Below are 17,925 nucleotides of genomic sequence, written 5' to 3' on the forward strand. Positions count from 1 at the left end.
AAAACAATTTTTATAATTACCACTTCTATTGTTTGCATTTATTAACTGCGCTTTTGTGAATTTGATTATTTCTCTCTCTTCTACTCTGTAGTGAACGCCCAGTGAGTCGAGCACGTCGATGTGGTTCTCGTATAGGAATTGAGTCAGTTCAAGTTTACGTTGTGAAAACCATTAGCATTCCACATAGCTATACCAAAGACATTAGAATAACAAGATGCGTAACGCCATACGATTTTTTTGCACACGATTTTTTCGTGGTGGCTTTTCAAGTGGCTTCAGGCTCTCTCGAAATTTTGTTCAAAAGCCAGAGGAGCGGAGAGCTCTAGAGCCAGCAGCTCCTTTGTACGCATACAGCGACAGCTGACCACTGTATTTGGTGCACACGTATGCACATGCATTGTAAAAATTACAAAATATGCCCTTCATTTTAGAAGTTCTTAGACTTTAAACCTATATTATTTTTTATAAGTTGCCACCACTTAAAAACTCTAGTTTGCCTTAACATAACAATTATTTAAATTCAACATAAAACAAGAGAGAACGTTATAGTCGAGTTCCCCGATTATCTGATACCCGTTACTCAGCTAGTGGAAGAGAGAAGGAGAGTCTTAAACGCAGTTTTTGGCGGTTTGTAGGCGTTATAGTGGGCGTGGCAGAAAGTTTTTTGAGTTTCTGTCTTTTTTCTGTCCGTCCGTATGAACGTCGAGATCTTAGGAACTACAAAAGCTAGAAAGTTGAGATTAAGCATACAGACTCCAAAGACATAGAAGCAGCGTAAGTTTGTCGATTCATGTTGCCACGCCCACTCTAACGCCCAAAACTGCCACGCCCACACTTTTGAAAAATGTGATATTTTTTCATTTTTGTATTAGTCTTGCAAATTTGTATCGATTTGCCAAAAAACTTTTTGCCACGCCCACTCTAACGCCAACAAACCGCCAAAAGCTGCCACGCCCACACTTTTGAAAAATGTTTTGATATTTTTTCATTTTTGTATTAGTCTTGTAAATTTCTATCAAAACCGAAAACTGTCAGTGTTGAAATTTCTTCTTCGCACATCCACAATCAAGTGGATAAAATCAATTTTGCAATAAAGAGTTTCCATATTTTTATTTATTTTATAAATAATATTTTAGATTATTTTATGAAACATTTTAAATGTAATTTTTTTTTTTTTAATTCTTTGTTATACCCGTTACTCGTAGAGTAAAAGGGTATACTAGATTCGTTGAAAAGTATGTAACAGGCAGAAGGAAGCGTTTCCGACCATATAAAGTATATATATTCTTGATCAGGATCAATAGCCGAGTCGATTTGGCCATGTCCGTCTGTCCGTCCGTCTGTCCGTCTGTCTGTCCGTATGAACGTCGAGATCTCAGGAACTACAAAAGCTAGAAAGTTGAGACTAAGCACACAGACTCCAGAGACATAGACGCAGCGCAAGTTTGTCGATTCATGTTGCCACGCCCACTCTAACGCCCACAAACCGCCCAAAACTGCGACGCCCACACTTTTGAAAAATGTTTTGATATTTTTTCATTTTTGTATTGGTATGGTAAATTTCTATCGATTTGCAAAAAAACTTTTTGCCACGCCCACTCTAACGCCCACAAACCGCCCAAAACTGCCACGCCCACACTTTTGAAAAATGTTTTAATATTTTTTCATTTTTGTATTGGTCTTGAAAATTTCTATCGACTTGCAAAAAATCTTTTTGCCACGCCCACTCTTACGCCCACAAACCGCCCAAAGCTGCCACGCCCACACTTTTGAAAAATGTTTTGATATTTTTTCATTTTTGTATTAGTCTTGTAAATTTCTATCTTTTCACCAAAAAACTTTTTGCCACGCCCACTCTAACGCCCACAAACCGCCAAAAACTGTCCTTCGCACTTACACTAGCTGAGTAACGGGTATCAGATAGTCGGGGAACTCGACTATAGCGTTCTCTCTTGTTTTAAATTACAGTAGTTTTAATAATTTACTTTGTATACGTTTTAATTATTTACTATAGTTATTTACTCAAATTACTAGTATAAAAATTACCAATTTTCAGTATTTAAAATGCATATAAGATTCACTTAAATTATTTTTTTATATTTTATTTTCATATTTTTAAAAAAGCGCGCATTTATGGGTGGTAAGAAATGCTCTACGAGTAACGGGTATAAAAAACTTCTTTCAAAACATAAGAGTTACGAATCGAAATTGACCAGAACATTAATCAAATTTGTTTCTTAGATCAAAATTGATTTCGGCCCTTAAATCGTCTTCTAGCATAAGCACGCACACATGCACACGATCTCCTTTATTGTTTTTACTCATACAAGCAAGATAACGCTCTCGATTTTGGGCGAGCGAAAAGAGCAATTTTGGTCGTCACCAAAAAAGTGGGTGCATAGTGCAAAACTAATGTATGGCCGTTACGCATCTTGTTATTGTAATGTCTTTGGCTATACGTAGGGAAGCTATTATTTATATAGACTGTTGTGATACAACAGGAGGTTTTGGAGGTTTGTATCAGGAGGTTTTGGTTTCGCATCATATCTGTGGTGGTTCTGATAAACGACATAAGCCCGGTTAAGGAGCTTACATACTAAAATATAATAATATTTCAATTTATATTTCAGTTTTTATTTAAATTATATTTTTCAATATGTTTCTTGTCACAGAGGGCTGTAATTTATAAAAAAGACGGCAGTGCCCGTACCGAACCGATTGAAAATAAAGTGTATCACGCAGTACCGGTGTGATCAACACATACTTTGTCACTGACTGCTATGCAGAAGGCAAATGAGAAAGTGTCACAAGATAAAGATTTAACAGCTGTTCTCGATCTCCATTGTGAGAGAAAGGAACACAGCATAAAGGGGTATGCTAAATCTTTTGCTGCACAGAGCAATGTACAAAAATGATACAAATAAAATAAATCAAATTTATGCTGCTGGCTGCATAACCAAACAAACTCCATCATGCTTTTTTTGCAAGATGTACATCATGGTTTCTATTTTTTCGTTTTATTTTGTTATGAGGGATGATGATTTTGGTCCTTGTCAGACTCGGTGTACATTATTGGAGGAGTTCGGTTGCTTGTTTATGTAGTTTGGGCATTCCTTGTTGGGTACATAATGAAGTGGTTCGTAGCTGGAGACGACTCTTCAGCTCCTTGTAAATTGGGCAGCCTGTGTAGTTTGCTGTGTGATTACCACCACAGTTTCCGAACCTTTTCTCGCTGGTTATGTTTTTGTTTGCTGGCCAGTGTGCAGAGGCGGGGAGATCTCCACAAATTACGCATACAGTGCGCAGTATACAGTAAGATCGGGTGTAGCCGTATTCTTGACAGTTCGTACATTGTTCAGGAGTCTTGCGCTTATGCGGGGCTCTTCTACAATCTAGAAGAAACAGTAGCTTCTAGATTGGATGAATCTCGTATCTTTTTAGGGGCTTGGTTTCAGATTCGATTCAACCTTAAAAAAATGGTTGCTACTTTTAAGCTGGTAGGTGTGAAAATTTTGGTTTTTGTCGTTCAGATACTTCGTGAGCTCTTTGTAGTAGTCTTTGAGTTTCTGGAGTGTGCCCCTTACTAGTAGATTTATGTGAAAATTGTTATTGCCAATCAGGTCAACCAGCTGATTTACTAGAGTGCTTGAGCTCTTCTCAGGGATAAAATCTGGTGGAGGCTTTTGCTTCCTTTATTTTCTTTCCTAATTTAATTGCTTTGTTGGTAGAAGTGCATTTGCCGGAATTAGGTTGTAATTAATTATGCTAAAGAATGTTAACAACTATTCTATTTATTTTTTGTATTTAAGTATTTTCATTATTCTTTCTTTTATGCGCTTTAAGCATAGTTCTAGCTCTCTCCTCTCTTCGCTCTAGCTCTCTGCTTCTTTCAACCTAATTTACTTTTCTTCGCGTTATATTCTATGCTTTTTATATTATTAAAATTTTTGGGTAATTTATTTAGTCTACCAAAAACTAACTCATATAGACAACTACTAAGCCATACGTCCCAATCAGTTTTGTCAACCGATATGTAGGATCGCAAGTATTCATTTAGAGGACCTATAGTATCCACTATCACTTTCGAATGCATGTGGGAGTCTTTGTATGCTTACTTATTTTAGCTTTTTGGCATTTTGACATTTCTTGATGTAATCTGTTATTTGTTTAGACATACCTTTTCAGTAATAATGTCTTTTGACCTTGGCCAAGGTTTTTGAAATGCCAGTATAGCTTCCCTATAATGGATCTCAAGTAGCGTAGGAAAAATTGATTCTTTTTCATTATTTATTAAGGCCACTGGGTTAAGTAGCGCCAATCTTAATTTTGTTTAATATTTTATTGCCAATTTTTTTGGAAATTATCAATTGAATCGTATTCAATGATATTTTTCCACGGTGCCAATTAAAGTTGAATGATTTTATATGTACCAGCCTGCCTTTCAAGCCTTTGGAAAAATTAATATAAATCAATAACTCCATTTGTATATAAATCATCAACGACATATGTTGCAGTAAATTTTTTTCGTTGTTTAAAGAAATATATGTATCATATTTTTGAGTTGCAAGCTTACTACATTACGTACCTCGTCATTCTTGATGACTTGGTATACGTTGGGCATTGAAGCTCTTTCTATCAATTACGTATGCAATTCAAATTTATTTGTTTCTCCTGCGCAGCATTTTTGTCTACTTTGTAATCGTGTAGTGACTTCCATTTCATTAGTAGTAATGTATTTTAATTCCTCAAAACTCATCAGTAACATAATTTACCTTACCTCTCAGATACTTAACTGTTAAAATATATTCCTCCAATTCAAATCTCATACGAGTTACTAAAATCAGAGTTTTGCAAGATAGTAGGCTCTGTCAGTTTAGATTTTAAATGTAATAATACTGTTTGACAGTCTTCTGTCCATTCAAAGGGAACATTATTTTTACATAATCTAGTTATGTGTCGTAAAAATTCGGAGAAGTTTTTAATAAATCTCTGTTCATTTGAGAACTTTAGTAGAACTAAGTAAAGTGGGAAACAATATGACTGCACACAGGCATAAGAGAGCCTTGCTTCAGGGCGACTCGAAGTTAAATGGTTGATCTTATGCTAAGGTTCTCTTCGTTGTTTAACGATAGAAAGAAGAATAGAGATTGCGTTGCTCTTATAAATATAATATATAATATAGAAATTCAACAATACTTCTTAACGCAATCAATACAATACCATCATTTTAATACATTTCTCATGCTTAACTCGATTTAAATTTTTTGTTAATACATTTGATATCATGTTTTCTGTTGGAACATAGTTAATTTCAATTATCTTTTCCTTATACAATTCTCTAATATAATATATTGATATTTAATACCAATATGTTTACTACGTGAATGGAAAGTCATAAATCTGGACCACCTGCAGACTTCCAAATCCACCCAAATCCACCCTCTCGCAATCGACTTTGTCACATTTTACTTGGAACCTGGCTTCTAGGGGTATAACGTTTGGCTTGCAATCCTGCATCTTATAGTCAGCCTCTCTATATACTGCTTATGACCAATCCTTATGCCGCCAGTCTCACCATCTTTTGCAATTAGATGCTTTATTTGCAAAAGTTCATCCTTGCTCGAACTGGCAATAATAAGGTCATCTACATATACAACGCCTTTTCGCCTCTTTCTTTCGCCTCTTCCCAGCATATTGGACATAGACACAAGGTTCGCTAAGACACGGTACAAATCCAATTTCGAGCAAAACTGCATTTAATTGCTCATTTCATTTTCGTACAGAGATTTGTGTAGCTTCAGCACTCGTTTCGGATATTGTTTATCGATAAATCCTTCTGGTCGACGCATGTAAACAGTATCATGTAGATCACTGTTCAAGTGGGCAGACGACACGTTCATTTGGTGCACGAAAAAAACATTTTCCACTGCCAGAGCGATGACACGTTTGATAGACGAATATCGCGACATAGGAGAGAACGTCCCGTAAAATTAACACCATATCGCTGAGCGCATCCCTTAGCAACTAGTCGAAATTTCAGTCGCTCTACCTGGCCCGTCTTTTTACGCTTCACTGCAAACACCGATTTCGATCCGATGGCTTTCTGACCCTCTAGGAGGTCCACCAAAGTCCAGGTCGCATTGGCTTGAAGACTGTCTATCTCCTTCTGCATAGAAGCCTTCCATTCATTAGAATTATCCATTCCCATTGCCTCGTTCACACTCGTAGGGACGGGGACTTCTTCAACATAGATTGCACCAAAGACATTAAAATAACAAGATGCGTAACGGCCATACATTGGTTTTGCACTATGCAGCCACTTTTTTGGTGACGGCCGAAATTGCTCTCTTTTCGCTCGCCAAAAATTGAGAGCGTAAAAATCTAAAAATAGAATTGAGTTGCTTTTGTGAGTAAAAACAATAAAGGAGATAGTGTGTATGTGTGCGTGCTTGTGCTAGAAGACGATTTTCGGGCCGAAATCAATTTTGATCTAAGAAACAAATTTGATTAATGTTTTGGTCAATTTCGATTCGTAACTATTATGGTTTGAAAGAATTTTTTTTAATATTCGTTTGATAAAAGCGCAGCTCGAATTAGCTACCGTTTACATATTTATATTTATATTGATAATTAATAATATGTAATATATCTTATAATCGGTAGGATCGGGGAGGCCATTACAATTGTAATGGGGTCATATATTTATATTACCTTCGAGTCGACTTGAAATGTTTAAATGTTCAACATTAAAACATTTCCATGTTCCCCAACTAAGCTAGTTTTCTAACTATTGCTTTTTATTATATATCGTCTCTTTTTATAATTATATAATTTAATTTTTAAAGTCGTCAATTATTTGAATGTTTTCATTTCTCTCACTTATGAGATAAAATGCAGAGTTTAGCTTGACTTTTTTGTCTATTAGCAATAACAGTCCACTTGCAATGTTTAAAAAGCAAAACTTTTATAAGTTTTTTTAAAAGATCTATTTTATGCTCATAACATTCATTTTCTACATGAAATCATAATGAGAAATCACTACTCTCATTTGTGCACTTTATGCATTGGTCTATAATAAATTTTTGTATACACATTTGTTTTTTATTATTTTTAAAAATATTTTCAAAAACTTTAATGTGTATTTTACAAATATTAAAAAATAGATCAGATGGTGCCTTTAGTTTTCCAAAGTCCCATTCTGTCGAGTAGTTTTTCTCATGTATAAAAAGCTCGTTGTTCGGTTTCTTTTAAAATTACCGATCTGCATTTATCGCAACTGGATCCCTTTGCAATATATCCAACAAAATATCTACTCGAAGTTAATTCAATGGGTATATCATTGCACAAAAAATGATCTATATTTTGGTCAAAGTACCTCTCATTGCCTTCTACAATTTCAGAAAATGATACAGAGTATTCTTGCTGCTGTATTTCTATTTTTTCAATGCAAGGCTAATATATATAATCGAATCGAACTCTATTGGCAACATCACATCATCATCTGATTCGCAATTAGAGTTTTGGGAAAATTTAAAAATGTGTAGGTATATAAGCTTGGTAATTATTATATTAACTTCATTAACTGAAGGATTTCTGCAGTTACCACCTTTTGCTCGAACGCACGCAAATATATTTTCAAGGGGATCCTGGTTAACTGTACTTGTTAAAAAGAAAAAGTGGTCCATGTGGTCCTTAAATATATCTTTGACGAGTCCAAATATAGCTTCAGTAGTTTGGATCAAGCCATCCAGACAATATATATTATTACCGTGATATTTTACGCTCTTTAGGTATTTCTGCATTTCCTTCAGTTTATGCCAAACAGTATTGTTTACTTGAAGTGCGCATTTCATGGGGTTTTTGGCAGTTAATACTCTGCTATTCAGGCAATCAAAGTAATCATTAACTTTTTGGACAAATGCAGCAGTAGAAGCTGCAACTTCGGGACTATTTCGATTAAATTGCTTGTTTTGGTTACAAGTTTTAATTTCCGCTGCAACTGTGTGACTAAGTGTCTGAGTTGCCATACATACCCGCATTAGCTCAAGTCTAGTTGGATTAACGTGACTCCTTGTTAATTTAGTCATTCTCGTTACTGATCCCTGATCTAATTCATAAACCTCTCGGATGACATCAAAGTCAACTCGTCCGTCAGGGGTTTTAGAATTAGTTTTTAGAAAATTATTTCTAATAGACTTGAAAAGATGCGGAATGTCATAAAACATATAATATTTCTTACTATTTAAGGTAAAGTAAGGTTTCTCATTGGTACATTTTCTGTTGTTACCTCCTTGATCATAAACAAAACCCCTTACTTTGAACCCAATATTTTCAGCAATATTAATGTTTTTATAAATAAACTTTTTTCAGCATTCGCCTTTTATATTTGTTTCCGGCACGAAATAGTTCAATATAAATTTCCATTTCTTTAAAATACCCCGAATCACAAAAACGCAAATGTGGCTTCCCATTTTATTAGAGCGATCAATTAAATGCTCTAGTCCATCTATTATATCAACTGATACATTATATGTTAAGTTTTTTTTATTGCTACTTCATCATAAGTTAATATGCATTCTTTATCCGATTCATTCATTTCCTTAATGGTTTCTCTAAGGGCTGAGTCTCCCGGCTGTAATTTTTTAATGCTGTTCCACTTTTGTAATGATGATAGACTGGGAAAATTTAATATTAAAGAGTCCCTTTAAAACGTATATGTGGAAGTCGACCTGTAATATATGCTCTAAGCAAACAATTTTTCGGAAACATTCCATCTTGTATTTGTGCCTTTTTTTTTCTTTCAGAAGCATTTTTGAAAATATTTCCTCATTTCCCGTTAAATTGATTTTTTCAATTTGAGAAAGTAGGTTTTTTTCGGACTTAGATTCCAACCTTATTATCTTTCGTTTTAAATTTTAGTTTTCTTTCCTCAGCATTTTAATTCGAACTTGTCTTTCATCAGACATTTTTTTATAAGAAATATATTTTTTTTGAAACAATTTTAATGTTTTAGTGTTTTTATGACACTGACGACATATTTCAACAGGGGACTGTGAGCGATATCTTTTTTGCGCAGGCGACTCTACAGCATTAAAATTAATTTCATCATTATTATTATATGTCATTAGGTTTCGATCTGGAATTGTTCCTTTCCTTAGATATCTTACCCCAATATCATCTGGGGAGAAATGATCGTGGCATAAAAACAGTGATGAAGTGCTTGCCACAAAATCCTCCGTAAATTGACACTTTTCCGCCCATTTCATTAAAATTGTTGGATCCTTTTCCGGAAACCTAAACAATTTAAGGGTGGGGAAATCGAGCCGAGATTTCTGGCAGTGATGTAAACTGCACTTGTTCCCACTTATGTTTCTCCTTTTCTTTTCGGCCATAGCCAGGCAATTCCAAATGGCCAATAAAATATTTGTATATTAAAAATAATACATTTTAGCTCTAACCTTTTTTAAAAAGCAGCAGTAGCAGCAGCACGTAGTATTAGCGCGTAAAATTACGAAATTAAGTTTAATTCAGTTAACTGAAATGTTCTCTTATTTATCACTACCAATCGCAATTTATAATTCGCACATATATTTCCGTACTTTAGCAATGCAACCAAACAACTTTAATTGATTATAAACACAATTTTATAGCGAAATTTAAAAAAATCGAGGAGCTCTACGTATAGTCAGCTTTAAGCATACGTATTAAGAGAAAAAGAAAACGTATTAAAAGGAAAAACAAAAAAATTGGCGCGCTTTTCTTCCCACCCATAATTGCGCGCTTTTTTAAAAACATCAAAATAAAAAAAAATAATTTATCTGAATCTTATTTGCATTTTAAATATTGAAAATTGGTCATTTTTATACTAGTAATTTGACTAAATAACTATAATAAATAATAAAAACATATACAAAGTAAATTTTAAAAACTACTGTAATTTAAAACAAAGAATTAAAAAAAAAAGAAATTACATTTAAAAAATGAATATTTCATAAAAATAATTCATAAAGTAAAATATTATTTATAAAATAAATAAAAATATGGAAACTGTTTATTGCAAAATTAATTTCTTGATGCACGAAGTGCCCACATAAGCACCGAAGAATCATTGTCTTCTTATATCTTTCACACGTCGCACGCCGAATACTCTAATGAAAACTATTCTAATATAAAACAAGAGAGAACGCTATAGTCGAGTTCCCCGACTATCTGATACCCGTTACTCAGCTAGTGTAAGTGCGAAGGACAGTTTTTGGCGGTTTGTGGGCGTTAGAGTGGGCGTGGCCAAAAGTTTTTTGGCAAATAGATAGAAATTTACAAGACTAATACAAAAATGAAAAAATATCAAAACATTTTTCAAAAGTGTGGGCGTGGCAGCTTTGGGCGGTTTGTGGGCGTTAGAGTGGGCGTGGCCAAAAGTTTTTTAGCAAATAGATAGAAATTTACAAGACTAATACAAATATGAAAAAATATCGAAACATTTTTCAAAAGTGTGGGCGTGGCAGCTTTGGGCGGTTTGTGGGCGTTAGAGTGGGCGTGGCAAAAAGTTTTTTTGCAAATCGATAGAAATTTACAAGACCAATACAAAAATGAAAAAATATTAAAACATTTTTCAAAAATGTGGGCGTGGCAGTTTTGGGCGGTTTGTGGGCGTTAGAGTGGGCGTGGCAACCTGAATCGACAAACTTGCGCTGCGTCTATGTCCCTGGAGTCTGTATACTTAATCTCAACTTTCTAGCTTTTGTAGTTCCTGAGATCTCGACGTTCATACGGACAGACGGACAGACGGACAGACGGACAGACAGACGGACGGACAGACGGACGGACAGACGGACATGGCCAGATCGACTCGGCTACTGATCCTGATCAAGAATATATACACTTTATATGGTCGGAAACGCTTCCTTCTGCCTGTTACATACTTTTCAACGAATCTAGTATACCCTTTTACTCTACGAGTAACGGGTATAATTATATTTGAAAATTATTATGCATTATTATGTACGTGTGCACCAATACAGTGGTCAGCTGTCGCTGTACGCGTACAAGAGAGCTGCTGGCTCTAGAGCTCTCCGCTCCTCTGACTATTGAACAAAATTTCGAGAGAGCCTGAAGCCACCACGAAAAAATCGTGTGCAAAAAAATCGTATGGCGTTACGCATCTTGTTATTCTAATGTCTTTGATTGCACTGACCATATTGTACTGCTTACGTGGCCGTCCAGGCAGGCCATCAGGAGAAAGCTCTGCTTCTTCTTCAGCAAGATTCTCGCCGACAGGTTCATCATCGTCTCGATTAATAGACAGGTCCGAATTTCATCAAACACGTCAACTGAAGCGGCTTTCAGCTTGTCGAGTTGAACGTTGGAAGTAGCTAAATCTTCTTTGGTCTGAGCATTCTCAAATACAATGACGTCCCGAGCCACACATATGTTTCGCTTGCTAGGATTATACAAACGATAAGCTTTCGTAGTTTCAGAGTATCCTACCAAAACATGTTCCTGGCCTTTTGGAGCGAACTTCTTTTACTGGGTTTTGTCTAGCACGACAGTTCTAGACCCAAAAACCTTCAAGTGCGGCACAGTTGGCTTCTTCCCTGTCCATGATTCAAATGGAGTCATTCTTGTTAAAGTAGACGTAGCAGCAGTGTTAATAGCCTCTGCCCATAGCCAATCACCAACACCAGCTTGCAGCATCATACTTCTAGCCATTTCTACCAGAGTTCGGTTAGCACGTTCCGCCACACCATTTTGCTGAGGGGTGTGGGGAACCGTCAACTGTCGCTTGATACTATTTTCTGTCAAGAAAGAGTGAAATGCATTACTTAAATACTCACGCCCGTTGTCGCTTCTTCTTGTATGTCTGATTCTCTGCAAATGCTTTAAATTCTTTAAATTTTGCTAGAATTTCATCTCTCGTCTTCAGGAAACAGGCAGACACATATAGAGACTTGTCATCTATGAATGTAGAAAAATAGTGTGCACCTCCCGTGAAAACAGCTTGCATAGGACCATATATATCGGTATGCACCAATTCAAGCACTTCGGTGGCACGACTTTCACTAGCTCTTGAAAACTTCTTCACGCATATTTTGCTCTTTGCACACATGATACATTGCAGTTCTTTCGTACCAATAAATTCTTGTTTTTTCAAACCATATACCATTTCATTATTGATCACGTTACTCAAACTCGCAAAATTTAGATGTCCTAATCGATGATGCCATATTTCTAATGGATTGGCCTGTGCAGCAAAACATGATTGTTTAGCACCATTTGCTTCATTTTTAAATAGAAATAATTCATTTTGCAACTCAGCAACCAAAATAATTTTGTTCTCTTTCTTTATGATAACCGCACTTTTATTTTCAAATTTTACTTGGAACCCATTTTCAATTGCTTGCGTTACTAACATAAAATTGCATTGCAAGTCTTTTACGTACAGTACGTTAATCAGCTCCGTAGTAGAATATTTCTTCTTTAAAATAACTGTTCCGCGACCATTAGCTTTAATGTAATTATTTCCAGTAAATATATATCTAATATGCTCTTTCAGAGCACAAATGAGCAGTTGCTCTCGAGTCCAAACAGCACATGTTTTTCGGCAATTTGTCTAGCTGAGCGACAGAGCAGAATACAGAACATGATTTCGGGTTTGGGCTCTCACTCTCTTGCGATTTCATCTTTGCCTTGCACTTTGCAGCTTTGTGCGTTCATGCTGTGTTCCAGCATGCAACTGTTATTTCACCGTTTGCTTCTTGTTTGTGTTCTCCTTGACCGTTTCGTTTATTCTCGCTCTTCTCGTTTGCATTCGTGGACCGAATACCAAAAACCGTTTGCTCAGATTTTACTACTTGATTCTCTTGTATTTTTCGTCTTTGCCCTTCTTCGTGCAATTTAATTTTCAGCCACTGCTTTTAATTTTTCTACCATGTCATAATATTTGGTCACATGCGCTCCCACAGTGTCTGTGTCACACATCCTAATTTGCAACAACTGCTTTAATAAGCAAATACGACGTGCTGGTCCCGTAAGTGTGTGTATTTCTCCCAGTTTTTGCCATGCTTCCCTAGCAGTTTCACAATGCATTATGTGGTTAGGGCTTTTTCATCCTTTTCGTCAAATAGAGCCTTTTTCTCGGCTCTATTGTTTTCCTCTTTGACGACTCGACCACACGTGACTTTCCATAAGTCCGAATGGAATAACACACTTTTCATGTGTACGGCCCACGCACTATAATTATCATCATCTAATTTGTCTATCATATGTATTTACGAACTCATTTTGTCAATCACAAATATTCACAATGTCAATATCAAAAAGTCCAAAATATTCTACAAACTCAGAAATATTCATTTTTGCAGTTTATTTTACTCGCGATGGCCTAAATCCTTGAGTACTTTAGTAAAACTAAGTAAAGTGGGAAACAATATGACTGCCCACAGGCAGTTGAGAGTATACGAGTTAATATAAGAGAGCCTTGCTTTAGTGCGACTCGAAGTTAAAGGGTTGATCGTATGCTAAGGGTCTCTTCGTTGTTGAACGACAGGAAGAGGAATAGGGATTGCATTGCCTTAAATATATATAATATAGAAATTCAACAATCTCCTATAGTAGGTACAAAATGCTAAAAAACAAATTGCACTATCTGCATTATGGGAACATGGACCATTTTGGACAAACGTCTTGTCATCTGGCAATATCCCTCTATCCGTGCATTTTTGTCCCAAAAAGGTGACTACACGCATGAAAAAATGAACATTTCTGAGGATGTTATTTTAGATTCTATTTCCTGCATATGTTAAAAACCTCTAGTAAGTTCTTAAACATATGATTTTCGGAACAACCTATGACCATCAGGTCGTCCATATAGACAAATGCTTGTGTAGGTTTGAGACCAGAAAATGCGATAGTCATCATTCCTTGAAAGCATATAGGCGATATGAACCGTTCGTTGCTGAATATGAAGTTATATTTTTTGAACTCTCCTCTAGATCAATTTGGTAAAAACCCGACATCAAGTCTACTATCATATGCCGATACTGAGGGTTCGAATATCTTATCATCGATCAAATTTTTGTACCTTTGCTTGAATATCGTCTTTCTGAGTATGAGGATTTCTATAATTTTTTACAGAGACTGGTTGTTTATCTTTCAATCTCAGTTTTGCTTGTATAAATTGTGTTTAGCTATTCAGCTTCTTCAATATCTGTTGCGAATAATAAATAGCCGAAGAAAGTTTGTTTATTTTCCGATACTGTTTATTTTGCGAATTGTTTACGGCAGCTAGGGCCGACAAAGAGCTATATCGAATACACAAGTTGAGTCTTTGCCGAAAAACGAAGAAGTGACAATTGGCGGGACAGACAGCCGAAATGCAGCGCCCAAGCTTAACGTAGGTAGATAACAAAGAGAACAAGGAATGAGCGCCGTACAGATAAATGCGTCCGAGAACAGCGGTTTGCACTATGGGCATCGCAACTGCTACCACTGACTACTTCGGCTTACAATATTAAGAGTATGAGATTAGTCTACTGCACAGTTTTGGCGGCTGCATGACCCAACATCCTCCCCCCGTTGGAAGCTTGGCTTCCAACAGAGTCCTCAAGGGGAAGCAGACACAGCTTGTTCACTGCCCGCCTTATTACTCCAGACGCGGTCCTCAATTCTGCAACTCGAGCGACGCCGTCTCTGCCAGGAATCAACTGCATGACTCTCGCCAAAGGCCATCTCATTGGGGGTAGATTCTCGTCCTTAACAAGAACGACGTTGTCCACGGCTACGCCAGACTTTGGGGTGCGCCACTTGGAGCGCTGCTGGAGCAACGTCAAGTACTCTTCCTTCCATCGCGACCAAAATATTTCCTGAAGAAAGGAGATGCGCTGCCAAGAGTAAATCCGATTATAGTTCGTCGAAGGTCAGAACCGCCGTACCCACAGCGCGGTAGAAATGATGTTTGGCCGTTTTCACCGCTGCTTCCCACAGTCCACCGAAATGGGGCGGCCGTGGAGGGATGAACCGCCAGTCAATCGTCTCCGAAAGGCAAAAATTCTGAACGGAGCCTTGATGCTCGCTGCTGAGAAAAAACCTTCGAAGTTCCAGAAGTTCATTTTTGGCGCCGACAAAGTTGTTGGCGTTGTCTGACCAAATTTGCTTCGGCTTCCGCCGGGTGCATATGAACCTCTTGAGTCCGCACAGAAACGCAACTGTCGAGAGATCCTTGATCAGCTCCAGGTACACTGCCTTGGTTGCAAAGCATATAAATACGCAGACGTAGCATTTAACCGCGGGCTTGTTGCGAGTATTCGACTTGTGAAAGAAGGGTCCACAGAGTTCTATACCAGCAACCTCAAAAGCGTGGGATCCTTCCGAGCGCCTTGGTATCCGTCTTCCTCCCCCCAATAGGCCAATATTGGGATCGAATTTCACCTAGAAGAGCTCGAGGTCCGGCATGAAGATTGCTTTCATGCGAAATAATTGCCAGAGTCACCATCAAAGTCCAATGACGAATTCCGGAGGCGACCGCCTACTCTAAGAAGTCCAAATTGATTCAGGAACGGCGAAAGCGAGGATGTGGGACTAGACGAGGAAACACTTCCCAGCGCTTTTAGGGACCTCATGTCCTCCCATAACTGCGCGCGATGATGAACACACTTCGACGAAGCTCAAGCACCGGTTTGTCAGGACAAACAGCTGTTGGCCAATCTCTTTCAGGCTCCGTAAGATAGGCGGGTCCATGCGCCCAGAGTGACGATTCGCTAAGCTCAGACGGCTGTTGGAACATAACGCCAAGCCGTGACATCTGTCAGCTCCTGAATGGCAGCAACCCTATTTGCCACAAATATGTTGAACCTGGCGGGCTCATCTTGGATCCAGGAAAGTGCCACCGTCGAGTCGCACCAACAATAGTAGCGTCCTTTAAATACTTTCAAGGCAACTATTTCCCTCATGATTTTAGCCAGAAGATCCGCACCACAAAGCTCCAGCTTTGGTACTGTTATGGTCTTCAATGGAGCTATGCGCGACTTCGAACAAAGCAAATGGCTAAAACTTTGATTCCCTTTAGAAACCACATAAACGCAGGCTCCATAGGCATCAATGCTTGCATCACAAAAACAATGCACCTCAAGACCAGACTCTGCGCTAAACACGAACCGAGGGAAACTAACATGCGTTATTATTTCAAAACTGCGACATATATCAAGCCATTTCGTGTTATGAGTTTCCGGGAGGCATTCATCCCAGGACAGCTTTTCCTTGCAGAGCTGCTGCAAAAAGATTTTACACCTTGTGATTACCGGACCGACCAGGCCGAGAGGATCGTAAAATTTAGCAATCGCAGACAAAACAGAGCGCCTGCAGGGTCTCAATGGCGACTGAAAGGCAGAGAACGAAAACAATAGCGAGACCTAAAGTTTTGGTGAAATCGCTACCATCTTCAAACTTCATGAATGACTCCTTGTCCTCGGCGGGCACACCCTCCAGCACAAGCGGAATGTTAGAACACCATTTCATTAGCTTGAGCTTGCCCTTCGCAAGAATGCCAGCCGTCTGCTGCATTATGCTGATAGCATCCTTTACCGTGCCTGAGCCGGAGATAAGATCATGCACGTAAAAATCGCGGATTTCTGATCCAATGGGAACCGATGCCTGCTCATCGATTGACAACTGCTGCATAGCCCTTACGGACAAGAAGGAGGCTGGTTTGATGCCGTAGGTAATTGTGTCGAGTTTGTATACTTGAAGGTCATCGATCGGGGAGTCCCTCCATACAATGCACTGCAAATAGCTATCTTCTTGCGAGACCCTTACACATCGGTACATTTTACATATGTCTCCTGGATGTGAAATTAGGATATGAAATAGCTTGGGCTGGATGACCGGGCCAGCCATTAACACATCGTTAAGCGAGTAACCAGTGGAAGTGGCATCCGTCAAAGACAACGCGAAGCTTGGTGGTAGTGCTATCCTTCTTCATGACGCAGTTATGTGGTAAAAACTATCGGCACGAGCTGGCCTCGGAGGCAGGCACAGGCGACATATGTCCCAGATCACGATATTCCTTCATGAACGCCGCATATTTAACCCTCAAGCCAGGGTGCTTTGTAAGCTTCCTTTCCAGCGACAAGAATCTCCGCAAACCCTGAGGATAGGAATCTCCTAAAGAGTCCAAATGGAGTTTTAGCGGCAACCGTACCGAGTTATCGCCAGCTAACAGTCGGGTGTAATTTTTAACAAAGTGGGCCTTGCAATCTAGCTCCTCCTTAGTGGCTTGAACTATTGGGCCGGGACAATTTTCTACCTCCCAAAAGCGCTGCAGAAGTGAATCAAGTTCAACATCAATGCTGTTTTCCTTGCTGGCTGAAGAAGCTATTAAGGCGCTACCGCAAGGGCGCGCGCATACTTCAGACACAACCCAGCCCAGACGAGTTTTTTTAAAGGATTGGCAGTCCTGGCAACAACTTTATCTGACCTACGCACAGCAGCTCATAAAACAGGCTAGCTCCTATTAACAGGTCAAGACGCTGAGCTTTATGAAATTCCGGGTCGGCGAGCTGCAGGTTTTCTGGAATCTTCCAGTCCCCAATGTCCACAATAAAACTTGGCTGGCGATCCGTGATATTGGGAGCGATAACTGCTGTTATGCCGGAACATGTGGCTGCGAGGAAGGCGGACCATCTAGATGGAGCAGCGTATGATGCCTGATTCCACAGGTTCGGCAGCGGCTCGAGCTGCATTACCGTAGCTGATGACCTGCCTTTAGGCAATTTAGGCAAAGTGCTAGTCTCTTTACCTCGCGCAGACGATCTACTGGCGCTAAGTCTCTAAATTGCGGGCAATAATATATGGCATGCTCTGCACCTTAGCAAAGCATGCAACCAAGAGAATTTTGGGTGGTAGCAACTAGCGTCAAACGATTTCTGCCCA

The sequence above is a fragment of the Drosophila yakuba genome, unplaced genomic scaffold (genome assembly GCF_016746365.2).
Source record: "Drosophila yakuba strain Tai18E2 unplaced genomic scaffold, Prin_Dyak_Tai18E2_2.1 Segkk8_quiver_pilon_scaf, whole genome shotgun sequence".
Lineage (NCBI taxonomy): Eukaryota > Metazoa > Arthropoda > Insecta > Diptera > Drosophilidae > Drosophila > Drosophila yakuba.